Below are 21,414 nucleotides of genomic sequence, written 5' to 3' on the forward strand. Positions count from 1 at the left end.
GGGGAAAATTTCTTTTTTTTGTGGCCTTAAACGTAAATGTGAAATGGTACAACTGATGTTATGTACTCGATGTAAATAAGCAAAAACTGAAATTAGAGCTTATCTATGCTTTGTGCTGATTGTGAACAACTCTACAGAATAATTATTCTATGTGGTTATTCCTAAAAATTTTTGGAAAGTGTACTCTGTTCTGTTAGTTTAACCTACTTCCAAAGTAGGAAAACACCGGAAGTAATTAGGAATAAGTCAGTATCGTTCCTGTGTCTTACTCATTACATTATTGAAAAAGCTGTTTGCCTGATTTTTTTCTTAATTAACCATCTTTAGATTAAATTTTATAGCCACCCAGTATCTTGATGCTTTTATAGAATTGGGAAATTCTGTACTTTCTTTCATAAAGTGACAAGGCTACTATTTTAAGAAAAAGTTGAACAGTACTGATTGGTTCAGTGTTATTAGCAGGACACGTTAATGTTCTGTTATTTTGCACCCGATTATCAACTTATCAGTGGATTTATCATTGGTTCAAGGTTTGCATGGATCATGAAATAAGTCTCTGAGTACTGAATTGTGAACCTCATGTGTGGCCTGTGAAGCAGCCTCAACGATACCAGTGACACCAGTGAAAGGACTTGGTGCTTGCCATGCATTTAATGGGTTCACTGTCTGTACCTTACTGCATTGTACACTTACTGCACCTGTACCTAGCAAAACAGAAAGGACACAGTGATGTTAAAGCCAACTTAGTAGTAATCAGTGCTTTGTTTCCGCACAACTCATAGTGATAACGATGAATACACTGATAGATAAGAAAAAGTTATATATTTGTAAAAAGGCAGTGTTACTGAAAGTCTATTCTTTATGAAGTTTTTGCCAGAGCTCATATTCTAAAAATGTAACTACATTGTTTAAAAAAAAAAAAAAAAAGAATATAGCTAGACCCTTAGCTGATATAAATTCTGTACAATTACTACATTATTACTAAGTATCCATTTGTGACAACTAAAATATTTTAGTTTTGAAAAATAGAAGCTAAGCTGCTGTTTGAAGACCAAACACGATGAAAGGATGACTTGGTTAGTCTGTAGGTGGTGCTCTTGTCACTAAAGAAAGACCATCTTTGCAAAGCTACTACTACAATGCTGCGTTTTTACTTCTTATATTTTTGAAGCGATCAGTTTCATTGGCAGTATTAGATTGTTGCTTCTCATCTATGTTTTGCTATATGAAGGAGAATGAGACCATATATACTGTAGTTCTGAAATAGGTTGTTTGGCTGCAAAATGTTTTCCAATTACTTTAACAAGTCTTATTTTGGGGCAGGAATTAGGTATTCATAGATTTCAAGTAATATATATATTTATATATTACACATTATAGACAACTTTCTACCACATAAATATATAAAATCTGATACTTCCATATAGCTTCATGATGACCATTGCAATTTTTATACAGCCAGTGATCAACAAGGAGTTAAAATGCTCCTCTAATATATATTGGTGGATCTGTAGCAAGTATTGGGATTCAGATAAGCACAGATAAATCCACATATTGCTCTTTATTTTTGCCTTTTTGCACACTGGATACTTCATTGGCAATATAGTGTATAGAGTGTATTTTATAGTGATAATGGAAATGAAATGGAAATATATATGTGTGTATATATATATAAAAGCAAAAAAATGTGTGAAAAACACATTAAAGAGATATTTGGGGTATTATGCCTTCCAGCAGCTTTTATTTCAGGGCTTTTAGATGAGATAAGGTGTGAACTGTGAGGATACGATGGATATGTACATTTAGACTCTTTGTATTTAAATCTACTGAACTGTTGGATTTGGTGTTTGTGCCGTCAGTGTAAATTTTTTTTTTTTTTGGATATGTACAGCAAAGAACATTAGAAACAGATGATTCTAGAAGAATATTAGGAAACCAATTCTGTGACTAAGTCATTTTATACTTGGATTTTAGTGATCCTGTTTATGTACTTTCAAGTACCATATGAATGCCTACAAATGCACAGTTAATAAGTAGTTATAAAAGACTGTGTGCCTTAAGATGTGCAGGATGGATGGTGTTTTCAGGTGTTTATGTTCTGTGATGAGTTTCCATGTGACCGTATGGTGCCAATGACAAAACAGTGCTGTGTGAGATCTGCTTGCAACTCTATTACAGTTTTGCACACTGAGTCTATATGTTTTCTTGGCTGTGGAATGTATACAAAATGACAAAATGTTTTTTTTTTTTTTCCTCTGGCAGAGGAAGGAGAACTTCATATTCCCAATCTTCTTTTGAAATCCAGTATTTCTTCAGTACTAAAGTCTTTGAATAACACACAGTAATTGTTTAGATACCATCCAGAAATTTGAGTGAACACAGACTGTTTTACAAGGTTTCTCAAGATCACTGCTAGACCAGAGTGACATACTTGATCCTTAGATGATATTAGAACCACTTATCTTTAAGACTACGAAGTAATTATACCCATCAACTACTGTTTTACTTAATAAAAAGAAGACCGGTATTTCCAAGCGATATCACTGTATTTCTTTTTGAAAGATCTATGTAGTAATGATTGACTTTTAGATATGTTAATATCTGTCATTTAACTTTATAAAAAACATATATGAGAAATCTAACCTTTGATTCAATGCTGTTTAACTATAGAGACTTAAATTGGAAGGCATGATTTAGGATCATTCCTACTGTAGATATTTACAAGATCTTAGGGAAGACAATACTTTCTTACAATGCAGGAAGAGTTCCTGAAGTTGACAAACTATCCACTTTGTTTTGTAATGAAGATTTTTATTTCATAACATGTCTATGATATCAAAGTACCCCTGGTGAAACAAAGCCATTTCTTCCGCCCTGTTAAGGAGAACACTAATTACAGAATTAGTGGGGTTGCAAGGGACCTCTTGAGATCCTCTGTTCCACCCTCCTGGCTTGAGCAGGCTGCCCAGGACTGCATCCAGGTGGGCTTTGAGCAGCTCCATAGGTGAAGACTTTACAACCTTGCAGGAACAGGCCAATCTGTTCTAGTCTTTGACAACAATTCATTTTCTTGCTAATGCAAATCAGAGCGTTTATAAAGAATGTAAGACTAATCTTAACATTTTCTAGGAGCTTCCTAAAATGAGTTTAGAGAGCGTTCTCTCAGTGAGAAAAACAGTAAAACAAACAAATTTTGTAGCTAAGGATCAACTCTTGCCTTAACTCTTGAAGCATGTGAACATATGACCAAAATCTAAAAATAATACTTATGACTCCCTAACTTGCTTAATTACTTATTAACTGGGGAGGGAAAAAAAAAAAAGTTTAAATCCAGCTGAGGATTGTTAGGAATGTAACAACGCAAAATTCTACTCAAGAACAGTTTAATAAATATTAAAAGTATCTTGATAGCTGTAGTTGCTTCAACTGCTCCTTTTAATGCTCTCTTGGTTAGATTACTCAATTCCCCACTGGAATCTCTGTGAAATATTGCTATGTCTGTGCTCTAAGAGCTGATAGTGATACGGCTTTATAACGGTTTTGGAATAAAATCAATATGCATGCAAATTGAATGACACTTTGGGTCTTTCCACAAATGAAAAGTTTTATTATTGTGACTTTGCTGTTTCAATGACAAAACCAAGAAAACCTGAAGATGAAAACCCCAGATTTTCAAGATTTTAATATAAGACTGATACTTAGCAAAAAGCTAATGGTGAGAAGGAGTTGGGAAAGCAGAGAAGAACAGTATATTTTGGGATATTCTCACCAATTCCTCTGTCGTACTGAATACGGACTGCTGATTCCTACCTTGTGTATGGTGCTTCCTATTTGAGAACACCATTCATGGACATTCAATAGGTTTCAGAGATGGGATTTTCCAGGCCTGAAATGCCTTCTTTACAGTGGTCATGTCTAATTCATATAGATTTTTTAGCAATATATCTTTAAGCTAGAGTTTCCAAGGAGAAATTTGTTCTGTTCCTAGTAGGTATTGAGAATCATGTAAATAGTTAAAAATAAAAAGAGGACCTACAACTACCTTGTGAGTTTCAGAAACAAGCTAAATTTCAGAAATTTCCCAGATTAGGGTAGCTGCCCTCAGGACTAAAACAGGCTTCTGCCTAAACTGAATGCTCAAATTGAAGTAAATCTCTAGTGTTGTAGGCTTCATAATTTGTGGGCCTAAAAGGCTGAAGCCAATCTGCCTCATCTGAAGTAGTCTTACAGCTTTTAACCAACGTAATGCTCTCATCAGTAATGCAATGCCCTAAGGTAAAAAGCGTATTGTTTCAGATACAGACAGGTAACAGGAGAAAAGAAGAAAACATCCTTGAAGAGGACACTCTGGTTTGTTTTTCATTCTTCCCTGGACTGGGATGTAGCAGATTTCTTTATGAATAACATCCATTACCTATGTAACCCTTTAACCAGCCAGCCATCTGGGGCTGCATGCAATCTAACAGACTGATCCATCATGCTCGCCAAAGAACGGAAAATTTATAAGATAGTAACTTTAGAGATTCCTTTTAGTGGTTTTAGAAGTTTGGCTGGTTGTGTGTATGGAGCATTTCATAATTCTAGGCAGGCCAATGGTGCAGCCTGCAGACAATTTCCAACGCTTGATCATTAATGTTGCAGGCTAGATGTTTACACGTCTTGATTTACAGATTCAGTGCTGATAGGTGAATTTTAAAATACATTTATGCATGGGCTTGGCTTACTGTGATATTAGGATTTTAGCTACTACCTGATTACAATTTATGTAACTGAAATAGTCAAAGCTCACTAAATAGTCAAGGACAGAGTTTTGGTATGATTATTTTTTTTTTTCCTAAGCATAATCCAGAAGACTAGTCCAGTAAATCATTTCAGGGCTAACTTAGATTTTATACTTTGAACTAATCAATGATGAATTCAATTAATTAAATTCAAAAGAGCATTGATGAAGCTTAAACTGAATCATTTTAAAGACATAGTGTCTCGGATAAGCTGTGGAATGTAAGTTTTAACCTTAAAGCTCTTTACAAAAGACTGACTTCAAAGAAGAAAGTAGTACTTTATTTTACTTTGTAATATGTATAAGGTATGGCAAAGAGTCAATGCTGACATGCACATATATTTTATTTTCAGATTATGAAAAGACCTGATCCTAAAAATACTTGACCAGGTGTAACATACCAGAAAATTATTCCATTTTACCAACTTACAATATAAATTGTCTTTAATTCTGGGAAAATATAGATTTAACTAGGGCAGAGAAGTTATACAAACTGAAAGAAATTAAAGTGTACAGACTGAAGGCATTAAAATGTCCACAGATGTAAAGGATTGTACATGGATATAACTGTTATTTTTAAGGAAATGGAAATAGCTCTTGCAAGTACTTCAGTGTAAAGTGGTGTATGCTTCGTTTCATTGTGCAAGTTACTTCTCTGAAGGACAGTGATTCAGTGGTTAGATGATGAAGCTTTTATTCATCTTGACTTGCCAATTCAGCTGTTGTACAATGAGCTTAGCATTACTTGGATAAAATGAATACAGCTTATTTCCTCTAACAACAATCTTTTTTCTCCCTGAATTGTGCACTGACATTGATGAACACCTTCCCCCTAGCCCTGCTTATCTGCAAACTTCCCAGATCACTTCTGCTGCAATAAGCGCCTGCTCCCTGGCCTTCATCGCTTCTTATCTGCGTCTCAGTACCACACTATTCCTCTTCCTCCCCACCTTCTGGCAGTGAATCTTCTGCTAAAAGCTGGGGTATTTTGCAGCTGCTTGAGGTAAAATAATAATGGAATATTTTATAAGCAATAAATATTGTGTGAATATATTGCACAAATTATGCAAATATGAATATTACTTTTAAAGAAAAGTTACAATAGACTCAAAGAATGGTTTGGGTTGGAAGGGACCTTAAATATCATCCAGTTCCAACCCAATGCTGCGGGCAGGGACATCTTCCAACAGACCAGGTTGCCTAGGGCCCCATCCAGCCTGGCCTTAAACACTTGCAGGGATGGGACATCCCCAACTTCTTTGTATAAGGCAAACTAAAATCTCCACTATTTGTCTGTTCTAGTTTACCTTTCCCATTTCTGTAATTTCAGGCTTCAAAAACAGTTGTGCAAGTTGGTGATTTTGATGAATTGCTATCCATTATGTCGTTGAAGACTTAATAGCATATACTTTAATAAAGGTTGGATGATACCTTATTAAAAGTACAGAAGGTTCTTCATGGACTTCATTTGCATTTAGTGATAGATTTTGAGAGAGAGACTGATTATACTTTACAGCTGGAAGAGAGCTGGGTAATAAGGAGTTTATACAAGCGAGATTCAGATTCTTGTTAGGCTTAAAAAGACAGTGAACAAATGTTTCCTGGCAAAATGATTTTTTTTTTTTTTTTTTTTTGGCACAGATCCACAAAGCTGTTTTCTCAAAGTACAGGATAATACCCCTGAGCAAACTGTGAATGGAGAGTTGGGTTTTGGTACTTTGTGTTGAACACACTGGATAGAATACATAGAGCTGAAAGTTATCCTCCTATGTGTCTAGAACAAACATTTGCCGTAGTTGCTTCTTCAGACTTCTGCGTCCTGATCTGCATACATTTGTAGTAAATGTTTTGTCACCATAGTGTTTGTGAAGGGTTCCTGACTAAAAAAAAAAAAAAAAAAAAAGTTAATTCACACATCTTACTGAACTCTGACATACCTAATTCCAAACTCCAGCATCACAGAATTTTATTTCATTATTTTTAATTGCTCAGAATTAATGAATATTTAGCTCCCCATACGCAAGAGAGAACATGGCTAGTAATTAAGATGCAGTAAGTTACCTGATTTGATTTTGCTTCCATACGTACTTGATAACATGCCTAAAAGCAATTGGCTCCTATATTTTAGCTGTATTTCCTCACTTCATTTTGAAGAGTCAAGTATGATACGTAATTTGGAACAAGTGATATTGATACTGCCACCAGCGTTTGATACGAATGCAGAAGGTTTCAAAATCACGTTTGTCCTTAGAGCTAACAAACTTCTGAAAAGACAGAATTAAAAAGAAAGGGGGTGGGGAACAGCTGCTTTAAAGTAAAAGCAAAATGCTTGGGGAAATGACCAAATCCAGACAGTGACAGAAATGTCACTGATGATAGATTGAAGAATAATATTGGCATCTGATCTTATTCCACCGAATTAATGTAAATGTTGATCTTGATGCACAGCCAACAGGGTCATAGACCTTTGCACTCAGTAGAGAGAGGCATCGGGGATTTTAACTTTTCCACAGAGAAATTAAAACTAATTAAGCATCTTCAGCACTTTTATTGTTTAAGTATCCTTTATTTAAATGCACTAGTGAATAAATAGTAAACAACTAGATGATTGTGTCGTACATTGGAAACTTTACTTACCAACAAAGAAGACCTGGGGGATTGTATCAGTGTGTGCCAGAGAACTGACTCAATGGCTAATTGTGCTTCACAGAAGACAGACTCAAAATCTTTCAGAGTATTCTCATGGCATAACTCTGCATGCTTGGTCTCGTTGCGTCTTAGGCAGTGAGGGCAATCTGGAGTAGAAATCTTGCCTGTGTTTGTAATAAGTGGTTCTTTCAGCAATAGTTAAATTTCATCTGGTAAACACTTCATGTTTATCTATTGGATGTCTTTCTTCTGGAATGTCAAATGGATTACTTTTTTCTCTTCATTATTTAGTGTTGGTATAATTTCAAAACACTGTAGATTAATTGTATTATACCGTCAGAATCATATTCCTCGAATATTCCTTGAATATTAATCAATTTCCTGAATTGAATAATATTTCTTCAGTTAAAGGTACTTGACTTCGCTCAGAAGTTATTTATTCCACCAGCATATCTGTTGAAGGTAAAAGGAGGTGGTGATTTTTGTTCTGCTTGCCAGTGCAAAAGAATGTGATATTTTGGTGGTGATTTCTCTAAGTTATTTTAAATCCTGTTTCAAAAATGAAGTTATATGTGTCTTATGAACTTTTTCAGGCAAGATCTGCTTGTATTTTTATGCCATGGTGTGTGATATTTAGGTATGTCATGTGGTGCAGATACCCTCAACTTACCGTTGAGTAGAAGTTGCATGACTATCTGACTGAAGCTACTGAGCCTGGTGATTAGGCCAAGCATACTGGACAACATAGAAACTTGGACCTGTTTGTCATAAATGGAACCAATTTGTGTGGTCATTGTTTCTTGTTCGTTGTGCATGTATTTTGGGGACCTTCAGGTGGATGTTTTTGAGTCTGTACTAGCATGACTAGTATGTGCATGATATGTATGATACCAAAATTGGACTTCCATCAGATTAAGAAGTTTACCAAACATGCAGTTGAGAGTTTATGAAGTTACAGTATTTTAAAATCTTTTGAAAACTTTCTAATGTGTTACTAATGAATTTTTCGCTGTGCTGTCAAGTCCAAAATGATGTTTGCACTGGGTGCTTTCTGCCATAACTGGAAAGAAAAAACAAAAAAAAACTTAAAAATTAAATTTAACAGAGGAAGCAAACAGATCAGTGTGGACTTGGTCATCAATTTACTAAATATGTATTTACATTAAATAATAACATGACTTCCAAAGTACTCATGTTTTCCAGTGTACAATGTAATTATCTTAGGGAATTGATAGTGGCAGTTGTTTTTGTAGTTGCCTTGGATATTAATGTGTTTGAGAACAAGGAAATAGATGCGGGCTCGGGGGGGAGCAAAATAATCCCCAAGCTTTATAACCAAAAGGTGCTCTACCTTCAACTGTAAAGAAGTTTAAGTTCTCTAAAAAGTTGTTTCTGTTCTGTAGAGAAAAAATTAGTATGCTCTTCAGAGTGAGGATACAGCACCAGTTGTGAGTGCAATGAGTTCACTTTGTTTATCTGAGCATCTGGAAATATCTATTCTAGACACATAGACATTTAATATGGCCCATTTCATCTTCAAAGCATCAGATTAGAACTTATTGAACAGAATCAATTCAAAGCAAAAAATGTGAACTGAGACATTTGAATTTAATGATTTTCTTGATGTTACAGAATATTAGGATAGACTAGAGCATGTACAATGAAGTCTCAGAAGTTCTGCTTATTGAAGCCAAACTTCTGTGTATTTCTGAAAGAATATTAAAATGTTTCATATAGTAATGTAGGAAAGGGAACTCAAACCTGTCATTCAAAAATATTGCATCATAACTATCTGTATCATAGAATCACAGAATGTTTTGGGTTGGAAGGGACCTTAAAGATCCTCTAGTTCCAACCCCCCTGCCACGGGCAGGGATGCCACCCACTAGATCAGGTTGGCTAAGGCCCCATCCAACCTGACCTTCAACACCTCCAGGGATGTGGCATCCACATGTTCCCTGGGCCACCTGTGCCAGTGCCTCACCACACTTGTGAATGAAGAGTTGGTGTGAAATGTAAATACATGGTATATCTGCTTTTCATTCCCATGCAGAGATCAGCTGCGTTATCTATTACTGCACATAATTATTTATACATATAATTATACTCATTAAACTACAGAGTTTTCTTTTGCAAGTGCAGAGCTCTTTCACATCTATTGTTCTGTATTTTCAGTATTTATAATGTAAGGATATTATTGACACATGCAGAGAATGTTTGCAAACAAACAAAAAGGGATATCAGCTAGTTACTTTCCAGTCCATCTTTGAAAATATGGTGTAGTTCTTGCTTCTTGTCACTTCTTCCTTTAAATAAAATAATAAGATGGTAGCTCATACAAATTTATACTGATGCTTGTGGCATCACAATGTGTGCCAAAACATAAAAATCCATAAGCACCATCAGTTTTCAAATCAGATGGGGGGCAGAGGGGTTAGGGGGAATTAACTTTTTACATTTTTTTATTTTCATTATGGTGTCAGTTTCTTTTGCCTCACAAACACTTGCATGCATTTTGGAACCACCTCAGGTCCTGTTAGAGCCATCTGAATTTGTATTAATCTTTGTCAATTTTTACATCATGTTCAAAATTACTTTGCCAGATTGATTTATTGTTTATTTTATGCTAAACTATTTTTCAGGTGTGTGTGAGGGCATTGTCTGCATATGGTCTTGTTTTTGTTTGGTAGAAATTTGTATAAACTTGGAGTGAAGCCTTTGAAATAGAAAAATATCCTTTGTGGTAACGGTTGTTAAACATGGCTAATATTGATTGTGGAGTTGTTAGGTGATTTTAGGTTCCAAAAGGTATGTCTACATAGTAGCTTTTATGGTAACATGATGAAAGAAGGATGAGATAAATCATCATGAGTTTAGAACAGATAATAAGTATTTGATGATCTGATGCAGCTGATCACACCTTGCCTGAGGCATGTTCTTTGCCTATCTGTGCATTTGTGTTTGTATTCATCCAACGCAATGCTTGCTGAGTCAGTTGCTTCATTTAAGTATGTTTCTTTAGGCTCTGTTAATGACCTAAGGACACTTGTGTTATGATGAAATGCCTTCCACATGACAGAGCAAATTCAAATAGCCTAGAGTGATTCAAGAGGAATCTATTAAATCTTCTTAAACCAAACTATTATCTGACTGATGGTCGCTAAGTCCCACTGTCTCAATCTGCTGTAAATTTCTGAAAGCATTGTATTGATTACTGTGGACTTAATAGTAAGCTATTAAAGCAATTTCAAAAACTCACAAAAAATAATATGGATTTGACCATATCTTAAATTGACAGTAAAATGTATTATTTAGATGGCCGCTTTTGCCTGGTATTTCATTTCTCTTCTTGAAGTATAATTTTATTTTGGTGGTGATGGTATGGTGGTTTTTTTTAACATAAAACTCTGAGGTCAGGTATATTTTCCACAGTGCTATTTGTTCTCATCTAAATGATTGTGCTGTTGTGAAGCACTAGCTTATTAAAAAGCACAGGGCACTCTCACTAAATTGGTATTGCTGACACCACCTGCTGCTTTCTTCTTAAAGTGATTTTTTTAAAATACAGTATATTCTTTAATTAAGTCCACAAATTCTGCTACCCCTTCACTTTACTTCTCTTGATTACATCTTTTGTTTCCCAAATTGTCAAACAAACAAACAAAAAAAACCCTACTTTATTCCCTCTTATAGTATCATCCTGTATTTCTCCTTATCAATCAAGTTTGATTTGGAAAGTGTCTGTATGTTTCTTGGAATGATAGGCAAGATTTAATCCTTGGGAGAAAAAAACAAAGGCAAAAATAAAACAAATTATAAGAGTATGGCTATGTGACTCCTACGTATCTAGTTAATGGAAAACAAAATGTACCTCAAGGAGATGTTTTTTTGTGCCCATATCATCATCTTCCTACTTGTTACTCACCTTGCCTGCTTACTTTTCTCCCAGCATTGTTTTCTGTTTAAGTTTTCCATCCCTGTTCCTTAGCTCTGAAGGGTTATTTGATGTAAGTTATCTGAGGGTTTATTATAAAAGAAAAATACTTGAAAAATCTGGAGTTCAGGTTATAGTTTATATGGAGAGAAATAGATGTTGTTTAGAAGGCAGGCAACTCACAATTGTTTCTTGACTGGTAAAAGAAAATTTTATATTGAGTATTTAAGTGGTTCAGAGGGAGTTTGTGGTGACTGTATATCTCAACTATGTATTTTGAAACAATGCTCTTGGATCTTATGTAATGAAAATGACTAAATAGGAAGCTATTAATCATGTATAAGCTTACAAAAATCTGATATCTGGAGGCTCTGCCAAAATCTAAATTGTGTAGACAGCTTCTACCAAGTATTTCTCAGTTAGTGGGGTGTTCTCAGGAAAAAATGTGGTTTGCTGTGCTTTATCATTTTTTTTACGTTATCCTCTGGGCTTAGTTTGTTTATATTATTCTAAAAAGTCTTAGCTTTCTCAGTATTGTGTAGCTGAACTAAGTTCTGAGATAGCTCACTGCCTTATTTTGACTTCTTCTGGGGTTTCAGTGAGCACTTCTATTGTTCGTGTCAAGGATTTTCTGTTGGACTACAAGAAGTTATGGTGAATTAGAGGAAGAAATGCAGAAACTAGCAGCAGTGTTGTATTTTTCCGACTGACCTGAGTTCAGAAGGAAAGGAATAATTTTCTCTTGGCTAAGCTCTGTAGTTGTCTGCAGATTCTGTAAGAATCTGACAAACTTTCGTTCAAAGTCTATCGGTGTAAATAAAAAGAGGTCCATTGACTTATATCAGATTTGGATCAAGTACCTAAAACTGGTCTTACAGGAAAAAAAAAAAGACAATCACGACATATTTTGTCAACTTACATAAACAGCTATAGTGAATTTATTTCATACAGAATTTAGTTACCTGATGCTGTGGAGCCAGAGATAAGATTTTTTTCTTCTCTTGGTTGTTCATCTGAATTATTGCAATGGCACCATTACAATGGAGTTGAGTAAGGAATTAAATGTTATATGATTTCATAGGTTTGGTCTTCAGAGTACTGTTAAGTGTCTGGTAAGTACCTGGAGTTTAAAACAGTCTCTGCTCTTGGGGATGCTTCCAGATTGTAAACGATAGAAACTGAAAATACATTCTTCCTAGTAGCTCCGTGTCGCACTTTTCAATTGAATTCAATATTATGTGCATTCACTAGGTCATGTTAAGAATCTTCTAAAAGTTAAATATTTCCTGATTTTTTAATACGCTTTCTTTGGTAATGTTAGAATAACCTTGCTTCTGCTTAAAGGGAGAGAAATCAAATAGTTTTTATGGACCTGCTACAGAATTGAATACAAAGACAATATGTTCTTGTAAAATGAGTGAGTCCCTCAAAGTCAAAAAAACAAACAAACAACAACAACAAAAAACATTGACAAAAATGAATAAAACCTAGGGAAAATAACTTTCTTATACTATCTGTACTTTTACCTACATATCAATTTAAGTCATGAGTTTTTATTGTTACAGCACCTTTGGGTACAATTCAAGAAATAACTTGTAAATTTCAGTAAATTCCACTGAGCTACTTGGCTGGAAGAAAAATAAAAACAACACAAAAAGCCAAAAACAAACAAACAAAGCCCACAAAAAAACCCACCACCAGACAAAAATATAAATGTGTTCATCTCTGCAACATAATTATTGCTGATGGTACTGTTCCAGCTACAACATACCTTAATTATTGATGCTGTACAGTTCCATAGAAAGCAAATGACTTTTTCCTCTTCCTAATCAGTATTAATCTGTACTTGGAAAAAGTGTTGGAAGTGCATAAGAAATAAACAACATTATGCAATTAGGCTGAAATACTGTGAGGTTTGAATTACTTTACAGTTGTTATTTGTTTTTACAGGTCTATGTTTTTTTTTTTTTTATGTTGGTGTTTAAATGATATTTCCACCTGTGTTAACTTCATTAGATTTCATGATTTGTCAGACATCCATATTTAGGATGGAAATCCTGACTTTAATACAAGTAGATGAGATTGGATTTGATAGTTGTAGGTATCTTATGGTTCAAGAGAGTGCTTCTATCTGTTAAATGACTGGGTGCAGAATAAGCTATGATTTTCTACTGATGTGAGAGATTTGTTCCTCAAGTAGTACCACTGGGATCTTTGGCAGTGTTGTGTAACTAGGTGTTGATTTTGTACATATCTGCCTTGGCATTAATAAGAAAGAATGGTAGAAATGGTCAAGGGGGCATTTGAAAACAGCCTGCCTGTTCAAAAATAGGTTGAAAGGTGGGAGTTCTTCCCTTAGAAATGTTTGTTGTAGCTTTTTGAAAATTTGACCTTAAATCCAAAAATTAACTCAAGTTTACTATTCATAGATGAGCCCTATCTACATCTGTGTATTTTTTTTGTACTTCATTTATCATCTGGTCAACAAGATGTTAAAAGCTGTGTACAAAGGACAAAAATACAGACTGCTGCACAATTATATTTATTTTTCATTATTTTTAAACTCAGATTATTGCTGAAGATGTTCAGGAAGGCACATAAATATAAAGCATTTACCGTGCAGCTGCAGTGCCAAGCAGTTTTTAGGTTGTGGTTGTATTTAAACCAGGCGAAGTCTAGACTTCTGTGTTATATGTGGGGTAGATTTCACTTAACTTTTTTTTTCAATAGTAATGACTAGCTATAGCAGAGACATATTAAAACTTTTTTCTCCAGTTGAGCTAAAGCAAAGTTTAGTATAATGTATTGTCTATACCTAGGAGAAAGGGAGAAGTTATTTCTTTGCACAGCTGGCTAGTGATGTGACAGTGACTATTAAGGTTTGCTGGCCATTAGCAAGATCATGTCAATACCAGAAAAGTAGATGTTGCAGCTTTTTGTGACGTTTAGCGTAGCTGAAGGATTACTGCTATGCAGAAGACCTCTCCATTGAAAGGTCTTGAAATACTTTGTATTGAGCTCAAGGAGTACACTAGGAGATATGTTTAACACCCACTGAAGTTCATGCAGTCTTTCTCTGCACAACAAAATTATAAGTCTTTGTTTTGCCCTTATATCTTGCATGTACACCTGGTGACTTACACCTGAGTGACTTACAAGACACGTTGCCTCTCTTAGATGAGATTTGCAAACAAGTGTACATAGATAGGAAGTTGTGTCTTAGCAGAATGCTGAAGAGGGAATTATAGCAATAATTATATTCAATTCAGTTACCAGCCATGAAAGAACAAACATGCACAGTCAGAAGCCATCCTATAAACATGTTAGAATTCATTAGCAAGCGCTAAAGTTTTAGATGATAAAATTTCCATTAAAAATATTGATTCACTTGGCAGCATGCTTCGATTTCTTTCGTCCTTGCCTGATACAATAATTGCAAAAGAATTGTAAAAGAAGACTGAGCTTAAGGTTTTCAAAATTTATGTATTTAAAAAAAATCAGATTCCAGATTTTAACTAAAAATGTTATTAGTGGATGGGATACATTTTTGAAAGACAATATGTATAGGTAATATATAGAACAGTAGGATAGCTTTTTTGGATAAAATACATATGCTCAAGGAAGATTTAATAAGGAGGCTATTTTTATTAAAATATTTGTTTGCTGGGAGGTTGAATACTTAAATGTAGGCAAGAATGAAAGGAAACAAGCCCATGATGCTTGTAAGCCCTGTTCTCTTAGCTGGGTTTCATATTCTGTATATTCAGTTCAGATAGCACTCAAATGGAAAATCTTCCCGGGGAATATGTATTACTAAAATAGCATGAGTTGCTTCTGGTTGGCTCTGCCCGCTATTTTTCAACTGTATTTGTAGACATTGCTAGGATGGCTGAAGACAAGCATCTATGCCTGTCTGCCTTTGTTCATGTTAAAATTATCAATAAACATGGTATTTATTATTAGATGTAGTAATTTCTTACACAATTTTCATGCTCATGGCTGTGAAGAGTCTTTTAGTTAGAGAAGTAACAGTATATCCTTTCCCATCTCAGTGACAAATAATACTGATCTTGGGTGCCTGAGCGATTTTTTTTTTTTTAAATCATGTTGAGGAGTAGGGTAGAAGAAAAGGGAAAAAAAAAAAAAAAAACACAGCTGTTGCAGCAGGAGGAAAAGCAGATAACCTAACGGCTCTGCTCAGAAAAATAAAGAAAAATGTTGGGTTTCACTTTGTCTTCCTCAGTCCTAGCCTTGACTGTCCTTCTTCAGTTAATGTAGGTTTTGTTCAATGCTTGTACAGCATCTTAGTTGCCAAAACTTGTTTCTGCTGTCAGTACAAATCCTTCAGGTATGCCTGAGATATTTGCCAGGACTAGGGACCTTAGTGTTTTTAGAGTCTATGTCCAAAAATATTTCTCAATAATAGATTTCTGAATATTTTTATATGCTTGCAGAGGCATTTTAGTCTAGTGAGAGCTGTATCTGAGCATCTACAGGCAGAATGGCTACGCCCATTTATTTCTGTAAGTTATCCTATTTCTCTAATAGGATATAATAGGATGTGTGATGTTTGCTTTCTCCCATTTAAAAGGGTTGTTGCTTATAAGCTTGAGTTTCAGTATTGAACAAATTGTGATTTAATCATATTGTATGTTAGTAAGTCAGCAACAGTAGTATATCCTTATTTAATGCTGGCGCATTTTTTGTCAGGCACTTCGGCACTCAGACACTGAAGAAATCTCTGTCATATAAACTGCACTATCTTCTCAGTTTGATCATGTTATTATTGCAGATTTATACAATTAAAATAAATGCTGTGTATGTACTCATTTTACAAATGTACTTTTCATTCTAATATGTTCTAGTACTAGGGATAAAAGGACTGCTTTCTAGAAAAATAAAAACGTACCTGACTATGAAGTTGGGAACCAAATTCTGCCTTCAGATTTTTCCTCCACTTTCATGGAAGCCAGATCTGTGCATCTGTGCCGATACTGATTCAGGAGCTAACAGTTAAGATTAGCCAATCCACACCAAACAAGTGAAGAGACTTGGTTTCTAGCCTAATTTCTCAGTACTGATCTCTTAGCAGACTGTAGCATCAGTTGTCATCACTCCTTTTATAACAGCTGGCCATTTTCTTCCCTATTAACAGGTTGACTCTGAGTCTCATATGGCCTAAGTCCCGTTGAAGCAATTTTGTTGTGCACAAATCTGTGTTAGCTTGTTATTGCCAAAGTTTCTTTGTGATCTTTTTTCTTCAGCTGACTTGATCTGAGTTGTTCCTAAAAAGTTGCACTTTTAGTTTTTTTGCCAGTTGTTCATGATAGAGAAGGTATGCATGTCTTCGGAGGGTAATGAGAAGGCTAGAATACATAGAATGTGGAGCACATAGAGAACGCCCTTTGAATTCAGGGTGTCTCACTGCATGTACCTAGAGGAAAATTGCTCATCTTGATGTAATGAAAACACCTCTTATTTGTTAATTATACCAACATATATTTAGTAGTCTAGCTAAGAATAATTGAATAACTAATCTATGTCCTGCTTGATCAACACATGATTTTGAAATAGTGACCCTCTGGAGAATGAAGCTGTTTCCTCTAGTGGAAAAATGTACTATTTTGTTATTATTTTGACTTGATTTTGAAAGGTCAGAGATGGCATCTGGATACAGTGTTGCATGATAACAACAAAAAACGTCCCTTCATGTCTTTGTTGGTTGCCCACTTGCTTCAAAGACTATCTTCACTTTTGCTCTGTTTACAATAAATAGGTGTTCTTCCTATCAAAGCTTGAAACTGTATGGTGAACTTATGTCGTCATGGGCTGATGTATCATTCGCAGAAGTGAAGATGTAGGCCAAAAAATACGATCAGCCTCACTGTCATTTTTGTTTCTAGCCCACAGGTAGAACTTGATTCATGTTGAAGTGTGGGATGAGAAATGTGCTGAACTTCTCCCTTCAAAACTTTCTGGTAAGCAGCTTATATGTGTGCAAAAATAGATTTGATAACTGTCGTTTTAATCTGCTTTTCTGCCAAATTACAAGGTCAATGTAGTGATATTAAATTCCATAACAAAGAATTGTTGAGACAAAGTACGTGATCACTAAAATGATAAAAATATGAGGGTGTTGAGGTTGGTTAATATTAAAACTATTTTATATGCTTATAGTTCATATCAATTTAAGAGTCAGAATGAATCAGGATGATTTCATTCTACTGGCATATGATTCCTATGTTTGATATTCTCATTAACTTTTTACATGCATTTTGATAAAAAATATTTTCACATTTGTGTTAAAGACTTTTTTACAAGAGATTTCAGAAGACTTTATAGAGTTGGATTTTTTTGGTGTTTCACAGTGTCATGTTTAAAATGTTCAATAGACTAGAAAAGCATCAGTATGCCTGCTGTATCAGCAGCTACAGAAGGGACATTTCTAGATAACATAGCTTTAAATTCGTCCAGGTACATAATATATCACTAACATTGTAACTTTGCTTCATATGAGGAAATTTCAACTCCTGCACTATGCGCACCATTTCCAAAGTGCATCTTTCCCCTCTAGGTAAACTCTCCAAACCAGCTTTGTTCCTCTCACTTTATGTATGCCAAAGTTTTTCTGTCCCAAACAACTGAAATTTTATTTCTCTGTTGGCTAGATTAATTAGTTTCAAAATGAACCATGCTTCTCTGATTTCCACAACATCAGTGAGTTCTTGCCAAATTAATTTTCTGTTTGTCAATGGTCCATTAACTACAATATAAAGCCCCTGTCCCCCAGGCAAAAATGCAAGCAGCACATATACTCTTGTTTTGCTGTGTTGGAACAAGCAAATAGACAGTAAATACATCTGCCATCAGGTTGAATTCGGGCACTTTTCCAGTTTCTATAAATGATGAACAGACGGAAAATACTTGACGTGCTTCTGTTGGCCTTTTGAATTCATCCACTAAAACCAGATAATGACAAACACACTCTACATTGCATTGAGCAAAACAACATTACCGATGCCTGTTGCCCCCAGTACAAGTCTTCATTCCTAAAAATGAAGGAAGCCAGGGCGAAGGGATCTAATAACTTCCTAAGGTGCCTTCTGTGAAATAACTGAAACTCCCCGAAGCTTGACTCTCATTATTATACAGTAGAGGCAGTGGTGTTTTAAATCATTTAAACTATTTTTGAAGGTTTAAATAATTTTCACTTTCATTGGCACATGATTTATGTGGCTTCCTCAGCTTCTGCCTTCACTAGCCAACATACTAGCTTGCAGGCAACGTGAATTTATTCCACTATCGGAATAAATTCTTCTGAGTAGGAGAAGTAATGGCCTCCTTATTTGCAAACCTGTTCTATTATTTCTTTCATTTTATTTGAGTATTTTTTACCTGTGCCCAGATAAGGCATGAGTGCCTAATAAGAGAGTGCTAATCTCAACAGCTGCAGCAAGTTTTAATGTTTGTAAAGTAGCTTCTTAAGAGAAGCCAATGTTGCTTTGCTTTATACTTTGATGTAATTTATTTTATTTGGTGTTGTGAATAAAGCTGATTGCAAACAACATGGAAATACACTCAAGCAAGCAAGGTTAGCAGTTTCCAGGAAATATTTCTGCTTCATAACCTGGCTCTAGCTGGTGAGATTAAAACAGAAGAAATGTGTGGCAGGCAACATCTGCTTGATTAAAACTTGTATTATAGCTATTTTCCTTAAAGCCTAAAACATACCTCTGTGAGAAAAACTATTTTAATATTGTGTAACAATAATTGTGTAGTACCAAGCTATGGAGGGTATGACACAATGTAGTCTGAACTGTTGCACAGATTTGCCAGAAAGTTGCACGACAAAGGCTTTGCTGGATTTGGTTTTCTGGACCCTGCACGCTTCAAAACCTAGGAAGGGGACTATGAAAATGCAATTGATATTTTTCTGCTGCTCCTGCCTGGAGACATTCTTTTTCATGACCATCAAAATGGTCTATTTCTCCCATTTTATCCTGGGTGAGATGATGATTTTGAGAGAATCCCGTGGCTCTCCTAACCTTAATGTTATATACAGATATTAAACAAATTAAAATTCCTCTGACGATCATGGATAGAAGGAAAAAAATATTGAGGTCTCAATTAGGTAAAGAGGCAAAGCCTTTCAAATACTATGGGTAGTTCTTAAGTGTTTATAGATGCTTGCTCCAGATATATTCAAAAAGAGGAATAAATGGATTTGTCAGTGTGAAAGGCATAAGAGCATGGCTTGAAGAAGGAAGCATGTAGACATATGGTTCATAATACCTCTGATTGTAACTCAAAGGTGCATAAAGATATGTGATATGTTTAAACCCTTGCTTTTGTTGCATTCTCTGCAGCTAACTCATTCACTTTTTTTTTCTATTCAAAGTCCCTCTAAATTCAGTACTGTATTAGTGCAAAACACTGCTGAGGCATATCTTGTAGATTTTATAAAATAGGGTTATCTTGTTGCATATGTGCTTGAAGATGGCTGAGCGAGACGTGGTTCGGTTCATATGTAATGGGTTCAATGAGTGCCTAGTGCTTCAGATATATTGCATATGTTTGACAGAGTTGATGTGTGCATGTGCAACAGATGTGATTAGATGTCCTAGGTGTATCCAATATGCCTAGTGTTCACTGGGTTTTTGGATGTGTGGAAACACTTAACAAATGTCCAGAAGTCTCATATTTATTGAGGACAGACTTTCAAGTGGAAAAGGATTAAATAAGGTTGTTTCTTGGTAATCTCCCTTATACCTCCTGTTCATACTGCAGATTTTGGTTGGTTATGCAGTTAGTGGAAAGCATGTACTTCTAGTACCCTGACCTTCTTTATGACTATAACTGTGTGACACAATGGCTTTCTGAAGTTAAAAGCATGATCTGAAAAGACTTCAAAGCTGCTACCAAAAATTAGTATTCCTTGCAATTCCGATGCATACGTCATTAGCAGAAACAATTTTAAGACAAAATTTGCAAGTGGGACTAGATAATCATTTGCTATTTTGTCTTGAAACTCCCAGGCTCAGAGCAAAATTTTGCTGGAAAAACAAACAAACAAACAAAACTAAAAAAAAAAAAAAACACCATTCTGATGTGGCCATAGGATTCCAACTCATTAATTTTCTGTTAATAGAACAGTGATTAGACTAAATGAATTTGTATTCTGTTGTCCCATGAGGAAATAAGTTGTTATTATTTTTATGTAATACAGAAGTTGAGGACAGTGAAATCCCTTCAAGTTAAATGTGCATCTTCACTTTAACAAGATTTTGAAATATTTATAATTATTATTCTAAGGATCCCATATTGTCAGTGTCTGAGTGTGTGCATGTATACTATACGTATATATAAAAATGCATGTATACTATTTCTCTTCTTGTGTGATTATCTATATTCAGCTTATTATTGGCAAAGGCTCGAGGCCTAAATGCTCTTTCACCTTCCCATGGCACTGAAAGGCATTATGCTTAATTTATTTTGAAGTTTTAATTTAGAATTTTTTCTTTGAGGAAATGTCACTTGAATTTCCTTAATCTGTTTAGGTTCCTGCAATATTTCTTAAATGGGAAAGTGTTAGAACAGGAGGCCTGCAGAGAGGCTTAACTCATACAGGCTCCTAGGAGAGCATTTCTAACCTTACAATTCATTTTGTTTCAATGCTCTTCTTAGCTTCAGTTAATTAATTCAGCTTCACTTCTCTCATCCATAAACCACCCAATGACATTTTTTTTTCTCAGTTACTTGCTATTTTGTTATTACTTGAACGGTTCATAGCCTGAGAATGTATAAAAATTTAGCCACTATAGACCTCAATGTTTATGATTTTTCTAATTTTTCTACTTTGCAAAAGCTCTTCATTGTCTATTAAGGGGTAGAGTAAGAGATGAATGATATATTCAGATGAATGCGATATTTTATGCATGATTTATATTTATATTTTATTATAAATAATAGGTTAATATCTCTGGTTAAGATCAGTGTATTCACATGGACCAAGATTTAGGAAATAATTCAATTAATCATTTTTATTAATAGC

General features: G+C 34.9%; 1 long non-coding RNA gene across 2 annotated transcripts in view; it reads left to right on the forward strand.

The window, feature by feature from the left end:
* LOC121072597 overlaps positions 1-21,414 on the forward strand; it is a 144,338-nt gene that overhangs the window by 65,723 nt on the left and 57,201 nt on the right. For both annotated transcript variants that reach the window (XR_005821335.1, XR_005821336.1), the window contains exon 3: positions 17,267-17,341. This is a non-coding gene — a long non-coding RNA (uncharacterized LOC121072597). The remainder of the gene's footprint in view (positions 1-17,266; positions 17,342-21,414) is intronic.

The sequence above is a fragment of the Cygnus olor genome, chromosome 6, assembly GCF_009769625.2.
Source record: "Cygnus olor isolate bCygOlo1 chromosome 6, bCygOlo1.pri.v2, whole genome shotgun sequence".
NCBI classification, from domain to species: Eukaryota; Metazoa; Chordata; class Aves; order Anseriformes; family Anatidae; genus Cygnus; species Cygnus olor.